Source organism: Pristiophorus japonicus, chromosome 8 (assembly GCF_044704955.1).
Source record: "Pristiophorus japonicus isolate sPriJap1 chromosome 8, sPriJap1.hap1, whole genome shotgun sequence".
NCBI lineage: Eukaryota > Metazoa > Chordata > Chondrichthyes > Pristiophoridae > Pristiophorus > Pristiophorus japonicus.
The window spans coordinates 222,498,742-222,509,437 of NC_091984.1; positions in this window are offsets into that span (position 1 = coordinate 222,498,742).

Consider the following 10,696-nt stretch of genomic DNA (forward strand, 5'->3'; position numbering starts at 1 on the left):
TACCCTGAGAGCGTCTCAACTACATCCAAATTCCCTCCCTCATGTTCGCCGCCAGTGTCTCAGCTACCTGTGACATTCCCTCCCTCACGTGCACTGACATGGTTTCAACTGACTGAGATATTCTCTCCTTCATGTTCCCGGACAGCATTCCCATTTTTCGTGAGAGTGTTGTTACTTCTCCTGACAGTCCCGATACCTCAGCACCCAGCACTGATGGTGTCCAGAAGTGATCACGTAAGGTCAATGCTCTCTGCACTCATTGCCATCATGCGAACCACTTCTGTTAGATCATGCACCTCAGGAGAGCGCTGTTGAGTTCTCCTTCCCCTCCTCACCCTCGGTGTGGCTCGCTGCATCCCACTAGGACCCACAGCCTCGGATGGTGGGGCCCTGGGTGTGCCTTGCTGCATCGCAATGGAACCCGCAGCCTGGGATGGTGGGGCCCTAGGTGTGCCTTGCTGCATCCCACTGGGACTCGCAGCCTCGGACAGTGGGATCCTGGGTGTGCCTCACTGCATCCCACTGGAATGTCCCAGCAACACTTGTACCACTCAGGAGAGGGGTTGGCACCTCAATGGGCGGCATCTGCACCTCCTTATAAGTGAGTACAACAATGGGGACTTCATCCATCCACTCCCTCTCCCCCTCACCCCTCTGCTCTTGGTCTGGAAGGTGGGATTGGAGGATGTTCTCCTCTTCAGGCTCGTTCTCATCTGAGTCTGCATCGTCAGGGTTGGCCTCAAGTTCTGAAAAATATTTAGCAACAGAGGAGAGGGCAGGGCGGCACGAGTAGGCACACACAGCGCAGGCAGCAGGCTCATTTGAAGGACCACGATGAATGATAGCACATTGCATCAACCAAAGCGTAGCTGATGGAGACATCCCCAGCAACCGAAGCATAGCTAGCCCGCACAGTACTTAACATTTTGCAAAGCCAGAATGTGGAATTTGCAGGACTTACTCTCGAGTGTGGGCGCAGCTTGTGCAGTGATGGTTGCTTTTCTCCAGGCAGGACCCATCAAAGCAGCGACCCTCTCTTCCAAGGATGTCAGTGGCTGCAGATTTGCCGGGCTTCTTCCCGGTCGAGTTCTTTCCCTTTTGTTGTGTGCCACCTTCCTCAGCAAAGATGAAAATGCAACTTTTTAGAGAGGGTGTCTTTCTGCTGGATGGGACATATACAGATGGTCACATTTACAATTGCAATTCCACTGAAAAATGAAAATATTACTTACACTAACTACTTGACCAAGGTCCTGCCACTTCGTTTTGCGCTGGCCCCCAGACCTCGGGGTGGTCATCATCGCACAGTAATCTTCTGCAAGTTGGTTCCAGCGTTTCTTCATTTCTTTGAGTGGAACTTTTATTTGACCTCTGTTGGTGTCCAGCTCCTGCCATCTGGCCTCAATCACAGTAACCAGTGCCTCCACTTCATCCTGTAATAAATTCTTGGTTCTGACGCCACGTTGCATCTTGTATTGCAGCTCCAATTTTTCGAATGATAATTAAAGTTCTCGCACAGCACTCAACGTTCTCACACACACGACTGGCTCTTTAAAAATGGCCGATTGCAGACCAAGAGCTGCACTGTGCATGCGCGCCCATAGGAATCACGGCAAAAATGTCCTTTTTTTCGTGCAAGCGCAGAAAGGGCAGCATCGTTTTATCGGCGCGGACAGTAGGCTCCATCCCCCGAGGCTACTGGACAGGCTGCGCAGCGCCAATTTTGAAAAATAGAGCGGGGAAACTTGGCACATTTATTTTTGGAGTAGTTCTGGCCTAGTAAAACGGGCGTAACTCTGGCAATACGCTAAAATACGGCTTTGGGCAAAAATATGTCAGCATTACCCTCTGAAAACCCTCCTAACGCACTAGTGTGACAAGGTTCCATTTCCCATGCCGGCAATCCTATGGCCTTTCGGAGTGAAATTCCTAATTTGGTGCCAAATTAAGGGACGTGTGCTATGGGATCATGCTATCCAAAACTGTTTCACGTTGGACACTTGCAGTCAATAGGCCGGGGGATCCTTTCACCCTATCAGTCTGGGCTGGATTCGAACCGGTGTCACAGGTGCTGCTTTAAAACCTTAACATTTAAATCCAGAATTAGCACAACAAATTGCATGAGAATGAATGGAACAATTTTGTTCTTTCATAACTCGGCACAGTTGGTAATCAACAATGCCATTTTTTTTTATGTCTGCCCAATTGCATTCTCCAACTGTGAGTGGGTTATTTGCACTTAATGAGAACATTGTTATCACATTTGAGTTAGATATAATAGATACCCAGAGTTCTACAGCATCAAACTGCAGAACAACAGTTTGTGGTGCCCTAGAATGCGTCACGAGACATCTTAAGAATGTAGGGACCAGCAAAGGCCCATTCACGGCTTTTGCCGACCCTTCCTCCCTGCTTCAGTGTAAATTTACTCCCTTCCTTTTCTGAAATGGGCATCAACTCAGCAGAGTTTGCCATGCTTTTGCCCAACACCAGCATATTCAAGTTCAGGCCTCATTTGAATGGTTTTGGTGAGCAATAGGCGCCTGTAATGTATTTGCTTCATGGGTCCTTCGCTTAAGAATTCATAGCAACATTGCTATTAAGAACTAGTTGGTTTATTAACAAAGGTTTAACAATCACACTGCACGTTACCAGTTCATCCACTAGGCTCACACCTGCATACCTTAACGTGGATGACCTAAACCCAACTGGCTGGGGTTTTATTAAGTCTTGTGAACATTATGTGACTGGTTAAGTCACTCCCAAAGCAACAGCTCTACAACTATTTCAGTTGAAACAATAATCAAGTGCCCCTTTATTAAAGGGGCACTAAAACCGCCAATTTAAGCAAATTAACTTTTTACTATCAACTTAAATCAAATTAAAATTTGGTTGCCGGGGTGATAGAAACATAGAAAATAGGTGCAGGAGTAGGCCATTCGGCCCTTCTAGCCTGCACCGCCATTCAATGAGTTCATGGCTGAACATGCAACTTCAGTACCCCATTCCTGCTTTCTCACCATACCCCTTGATTCCCCTAGTAGTAAGGACTTCATCTAACTCCTTTTTGAATATATTCAGTGAACTGGCCTCAACAACTTTCTGTGGTAGAGAATTCCACAGGTTCACCACTCTCTGGGTGAAGAAATTCCTCCTCAACTCGGTCCTAAATGACTTACCCCTTATCCTTAGACTGTGTCCCCTGGTTCTGGACTTCCCCAACATTGGGAACATTCTTCCTGCATTTAACCTGTCTAACCCCATCAGAATTTTAAACGTTTCTATGAGGTCCCCTCTCATTCTTCTGAACTCCAGTGAATACAAGCCCAGTTGATCCAGTCTTTCTTGATAGGTGCACTCCAGTCTCTCTGGCGCCCACCTCTCACGGAAGGCCGCGAGAGTACCAGTGGGCATCGCGTGCTCCATTTCCAGGGACACCCTGGCTCGAATGTATCCGCGGAAGAGGCAGGCAGTCGGGCTGAATGACTCCCTCGACCACCCGCTGACTGGACCGGTTAATGGCCATCTTGGCCATGCCCAGGAGCAGTCCTAAGAGGAGGCCATCCGACCTGCCCGCTCCGCTCCGCACAGGGTGCCCAAAGATCAGGAGCGTGGGGCTGAAGTGCAACCAGAATTTGAGGAGCAGCCCCATCAAATATTGGAAGAGGGGCTGCAACCTCACACATTGCACATACACGTGGAACACGGACTCCACTAGACCGCAGAAATTGCAGGCGACTTGGGAGTCCGTGAAACGACTTAAAAACTTATTGCACGGGGCTGCTCCGTGCAACACCCTCCAGGACAAGTCCCCAATAAATAAGAGGAGGACTTTCGTGTAGAGAGCACTCCATTGGGGACCCCTGCCTCCTGCGGACGGCAAGATGATGCGCCATGACGTGTCCGGACGGCAGACGAGGATGGCAAAGTGTGCAAGAGCAGCCTGTACAGGAATCCCCTCCGTACAGGAACTGAACCGCATGGAGAGGCAACAGCTCGACCAGTCTGTGAGCATACTCTCAGGTGCATAGAGTACAGCACCAAATGGGCAACTCGCTGCATCTTGCCAGTTGTGGGAGAGCAGAAAATCGTCCAGCTCCTATGTCGAGCTGGCCAGCAGGTCAGGCCTGGGAGGACGGGATGGGGGGAAGCTGATCCAGACCCCTTTAAAAACTGCTGGTTAAGCCGCTCAGTGCCTGGTGCACATGGGCAGCGCGTGTCTCGTGCACACTCCACCCTTTTGTACTTCACAATTGCAATTGTGGTCCTACAATCGCATTCAATACTCTGAATTTTCTAACTAATGCTAACATGATTAAAAAAATTTCAGTGGCAAGGTAGACCACTAATTAAGTAAGATCGATCTCCATTATTCAATCTTTGTTTCAATGCGCTGTCCCATCCTTATTGCCATCGTAATGTCTGAAGAAACATTCGAATTGGTGTGGTAAGAACTAGCTGCTTTTATTTCCTGACCCTCTCGAATATCACGTCAAAGAAAGAAAAAGAAAGACTTGCCTTTATATAGCACCTTTCATGACCACCGGATGTCTCAAAGCACTTCACAGCCAATTAAGTAATTTTGCAGTGTAGTGACTGTTGTAATGTAGAAAACGCGGCAGCCAATTTGCGCACAAGCAAGCTCCCACAAACAGCAATGTGGTAATGTTTTTGTTATGTTGATTGAGGGATAAATATTGGCCAGGACTCTGGGGATAACTCCCCTGCTCTTCTTCAAAATAGTGCCATGGGATCTTTTACGTCAACCTGAGAGAGCAGACGGGGCCTCGGTTTAACGTCTCATCTGAAAGACGACACCTCTGACAGTGCGGCACTCACTCAAGCACTGCACTGGAGTGTCAGCCTAGATTTATGTGCTCAAGTTCCTGGAGTGGGACTTGAACCCACAACCTTCTGACTCCGAGGCGAATAACAAAAGCAATACAAGAGAGACCTTTGAGTATAATTGCTATACTGTTTTTACTCCCATCAGGGGGTCATCTAGTGTTCAGTTTCTAATATGCAGGTCACTTCCTTCACCTGGGAATATAAGGCCAATTATAATGTCCCTTAGCATCACTCTCTCTGAGATCGGCTAACACACAAAGATATGCATGGGTGACGAAGACCTTCCAAATATTCCCCCATCACAGCAACACCAACTTATATTTATATAGCGCTTTAACGGGATAAAATGTCCCAAGGCGCTTAATAGAAGTGTTTTAAAAAATAGTTCGACACCGAGTCATATAGGAGATGTTAGGGCAGGTGACCAAAAGCTTGGTCGAAAAGGAAGGGTTTAAAGAGCGTTTAAAGGAGGAAAGAGAAGTGGAGAGGCAAAAGGAGAGAATTCCAGAGCTTAGGACCTAGGCAGCTGAAGGCACGACTGCCAATGGTGGAGCGATTAAAATTGGGGTTGTTCAAAAGGCCAGAAAAGGCATCACAACATCGAACTGACTCTTGAATGACTCTAGAGTTTGTGCCTACACTGCCTTTTGCTGATGACATCAAATTGGCCCATAAGGTAAATTGGGGAAAGTAAGAATAGGGAAAGGAAATACATCTTAACTAGTAAAATGTTTATGGAGGCAAAGGAGCAAAGGGATCTTGATGTGCAGACACACATTTATTTTTGAAGTTAAACATGTATATCGCTCTGGAGTGCCCCAGAATTGGTTTCTGGTCTGTTTTAGTTGATCTCAGTCACAGCAGCAGTGGGGGTGCAACAATTGACAACATTTACCCCCAAAAGGGGTGGTGAACAAGGAATATGAATATCACTACAAAATTCAGACCCTTTGAGCAGTAGGTGTACACAATAAGTCGATAAAATCATTCAATCACTGAATGTGTGCATATCAGAACAGTATTAGAAATGAACTGTATTACTTCTAAACATAGCAAAGTATAAATAATTGAGGGGCAGGTCTGAGTTGTCCTTGGAATGATGCGTCTGCCTCCTGCGGTTATGGCTGATCGTTGCATTGTTTATAACTATCTTATCTGTGCCACGGGACAGAACCAAATAGAGGCTCCGTCTCACTGCTGTGTCAGGGGACGCCTGGTGCTGACTTCCTGTCTCTAACTTAATCCCCAACCAACACTGCCAATGGGAAACGTGTTGTAGACAGAAACTCGTCACTAGTATCCCTGACAATTATAATGCTTCATGGGTTCTTTGCTTAAGAATTCATAGCAACTATTAAGAACTAGTTGGTTTATTAGCAAAGGTTTAACAATGACACTACACATTACCAGTTCACCCACCAGGCTCACAACCACTTGCTTCATCGTGGACCCCCCAGAACCCAACTGGCTGGGGTTTTACTGAGTCTTGTGATCACTCAGAACTCAACAGCTCACCCAACCTGTGAGCAGAAAAGAAGTGCTGGAGTCCCCCTAAAGACTCACTGGGTAATGCACCACTTGCTGTTTCACTGGCAATTACAAACAGGATGGTCCCACCTTCAATCCGTGATCTAGGCTGGAGTTAGCTGTTCCCAATAGCAAGGCTCTGTGTAAATTAAGGCATATATGGGAAATGCTTAATTGAGGACTTCAGATAGTTTAAATGTAGAATAACAGATACTCAGGAGTGAGTTATAAATGGTTCAACACAAACCAACAATGACTACACTTCAAAAGTAACTCATCGGTTGTGAAGCATAGTGGGATGACCTGAGACTATGAGAGTCGCAATATTAAGCAATTTCTTTTGCTTTTTTTCATGAGACGGAATGAGCACCAGATGTCTGAGGTGTAAGCATGTCTGCGTTTGTTTCCTCTGCTTGATATCCTCTTCCTGCTTCAAATCACTACTGCGTTCAGTGAACTGTGTCAGGCTCTCAATGTGTCTCAGAATAGACTTTCTGATGCAACATCTTGTGCTCTGTACTCTGCAGTGTCGAATGTATTCTCTATTGTGCCATCTACTGTGTGTTGTTCCATGTACCCTATATTGTACAATGTACTCTGTAATTATTCCATGTAATGCGCAGATGCAGTATAATGTGGATAAATGTGAGGTTATCCACTTTGGTGGCAAAAACAGGAAGGCAGAATATTATCTGAATGGTGACAGATTAGGAAAAGGGGAGGTGCAACGAGACCAGTCATTGGTACATCAGTCATTGAAAGTTGGCATGCAGGTACAGCAGGCAGTGAAGAAGGCAAATGGCATGTTGGCCTTCATGACGAGAGGATTTGAGTATAGGAGCAGGGAGGTCTTACTGCAGTTGTACAGTGCATTGGTGAGGCCACACCTTGAATATTGTGTACTGTTTTGGTCTCCTAATCTGAAGAAGGACATTCTTGCTATTCAGGGAGTGCAGCGAAGGTTCACCAGACTGATTCCCGGGATGGCAGGACTGACATATGAAGAAAGATTGGATCGACTAGGCTTATATTCACTGGAATTTAGAAGAATGAGAGGGGATCTCATAGAAACATATAAAATTCTGACGGGATTGGACAGGTTAGATGCAGGAAGAATATTCCCGATGTTGGGGAAGTCCAGAACCAGGGGTCACAGTCTAAGGATAAGGGGTAAGCCATTTCGGACTGAGATGAGGAGAAACCTCTTCACTCAAAGATTTGTGAACCTGTGGACTTCTCTACCACAGAAAGTTGTTGAGGCCAGTTCGTTAGATATATTCTAAAGGGAGTAAGATGTGGCCCTTACGGCTAAAGGGATCAAGGGGTATGGAGAGAAAGCAGGAATGAGATACTAAAGTTGCATGATCAGCCGTGATCATATTGAATGATGGTGCAGGCTCGAAGGGCCGAATAGCCTACTCCTGCACCTATTTTCTATGTTTCTATGTTTCTACTCTGTATTTTACTATGTACCCTATATTCTGCTATGTGTTCAATATTGCACCACGACCCCTGGGAAAGCATGCACACATTATATGATTCAGTAATAAGGAAGACATGACTTCAGTTGTGGATAAAGGTGCTCCATGTGTTAGTGCTAAACCAGACAACCCAGAAGATCTGGTTTACGATGCTGCATTAGGGGATCTCAGCAATTGAGCAGTTGAAGTATTTGATTGGCTTCAGTACCTTCGGCGAGTGGAGGGGTTATCTGCTGGGGATCATCTCCCATTATGCAAATGTCATTCCATTATTTAAGAAGGGAGACAGAGAGAGAAACCAGGTAACTACAAACCAGTCCGTCTAATGTCAGTTGTGGGAAAGTTACTGGAATCTGGTGTTAGGGACAGAGTAACTGAGCCCTTGGACAAGTATCAGCTGCTCAAAGAAAGTTGGCATGGCGTGATGTTGGACTAACTTAGATAAATTTTTTGAGGAGGTCACTAGCATGGTGGTTAAGGGAGTGTCCATGGATGCTATCTATATCGACTTCCAGAAAGTATTTGATAAGGTTCCACACAAAAGATTATTAGTAAAAGCTAACTAGCACGGAATTAAAGGAAACCTTGCAACATGGATAGGAAATTGGTCGGGAGCCAGAAAGTACGGATAAATGGAATGTTCTCTAATTGGCGGGGTGTGATATGTGGGGGCTGAAATTGCCCCTTTCGATAAGGCCTCTGACCGCCGGAAAGTGGCGGCCATGGGAATGGGCGCCGACTCTCCATGGTGGGGCCGCCATTTTAGAAATTGCCCTCCCTCAGGAGCGGAGCGGTGTCCAGGACCGTCCCGCCCGTTTTCCCGCCGCGACGTGCATGCACCGACCCCTTACCATCTGGCGGGGACCCCCTCTTGAAATTGCCCCTTACCCAGAATTGCCCCGCAGGAGCAGCCCCGCCACCGGCCGGTGCCCCTGACAGATTTTTCTGTCGGAACACTCTCTGTGAAAGGGCGGCATGGCCGCCCTTAAAGGGGAGGGCGCACTGCCGCGGCCGCCATGTTTTTTTTTGTCGACCGACTGCCAGGTCGGCCCGTCAATTATGCCCCTGGGTTCGGCCGGGCCGCCAATCGGCAGCCTGGCACCCCCTCTTGAGTGCTAGGCCGCTGGCCCAACCGAAACCCTCCCTGGTGGCCCAGTGTTTGCCACTGAAGTGGCTGCAGAGCTTGCAGCGGCCCTCCCCTTTAACTGATGGGGTGGGACGTTGTGATGCGTCAGCGCGGGCGCTGATGACCAATCAGGGCGGCGGACCCGCTGTGAGGTCACTGCTGCCCTGCCGAATCGGAACACCGCGCCACGGAGAAAAAAAATATATAGTGCTGAATTTCTCCGGTAAAACTTTACAAACGGTACAAACGTTTTGGGCAGAGGGTAATTTCTACCCCATGGTGTTCCATTTTTTGCTGGGGTCTCAGCTTTCACCACATATCAAGCAATGGAGAGTTGTATATCTAAGTTTGCAGATGACACTATGTTAGGAGGCACAGCAAATTGTGCAGCTGGGAGCAGGAAGTTACAAAGGAACATAGTTGGATCAAATGAATGGGCAGAACTGTGGCAAATGGAGTTCAATGTGGGGGAAGTGTGAAGCCATCCACTTTGAATCCAAGGGAGACAAATCCGAGTATTTTCTTAATGGTGAGAATCTAGGAACTGTGTGGGAGCCGACCGATAAAGTTATGGTCAGTATTGTGTTATTTGATTTGAAAACAATAGTCTTATTGTTTTGGCAAATAATGCTCTGAGACCTTGGGCTGCAGCTAGTTGCAAACGCGCTTGGAAAAGTAGCCTTGCCAGGTCACAGTGATCTTACATTCACCAAGCCTGTCATTCTTCATTCACTATCAGCTTGTTTCAATGTCGTCAACAGGATCATTTCCAGCTCTGCCAATGGCCTAGTGACTAACGGTATCTCCCAGTGCAGTACTGAGCCATTCAGACCCGCAGGGTCCCAGGCTTGATCCCTGGTCTGTGCTGAGTTAGCTGGTGTCAGTGGGGGTGCGACAATAATTGGCCCCTGTGTCTGAGGCTCAGGAGTGGAAACACCAGCCAGATTTCCGAGTGTGCCCTGCCAGAAAGTGGACCTGTGAGGGTGTCAGATGAGGGCTGCACTTTACAAGGACACCCACAAAGCCTCCCTGATAAAGTGCGACATCCCCACCGACACCTGGGAATCCCTGGCCAAAGATCGCCCTAAGTGGAGGAAGTGCATCCGGGAGAGCGCTGAGCACCTCGAGTCTCATTGCCGAGAGCGTGCAGAAATCAAGCGCAGGCAGCGGAAAGAGCGTGCGGCAAACCAGACTCCCCACCCACCCCTTCCCTCAACGACTATCTGTCCCACCTGTGACAGGGACTGTGGCTCTCATATTGGACTGTTCAGCCACCTAAGGACTCATTTTAAGAGTGGAAGCAAGTCTTTCACGATTCCGGGGGACTGCCTATGATGACGATGATGAGGGCAGGATTTTACTTGGCGAACATGCCCTCCATTGTCAATTAGCCTGGGAGCACTCCCTCCCTCCGCTTAATACACGAAGGTTGGCCACTTAGGCGAGATGGCAGAGACCTGCAGGTGTCCATGGAATTGTATTCCAGAAAAGAGTCAACACCTCTGTGGGGGAGCGAATTGAAGGAAGAAAATTGTTTTCATGGACCTGGCACTTGTTCCCACTGGTTTCCTGCTGGTTTCTTTGGTACTTACCAATAAATAACGGCAAATTCTGGAACTTTCCAAATGCTGTGAACAAAGAAAATCAACCTAGAGTGCTGGAAATCTCTCGCAGGTCAAGCAACATCTGTGGAGAGAAACAGAGTTAACGTTTC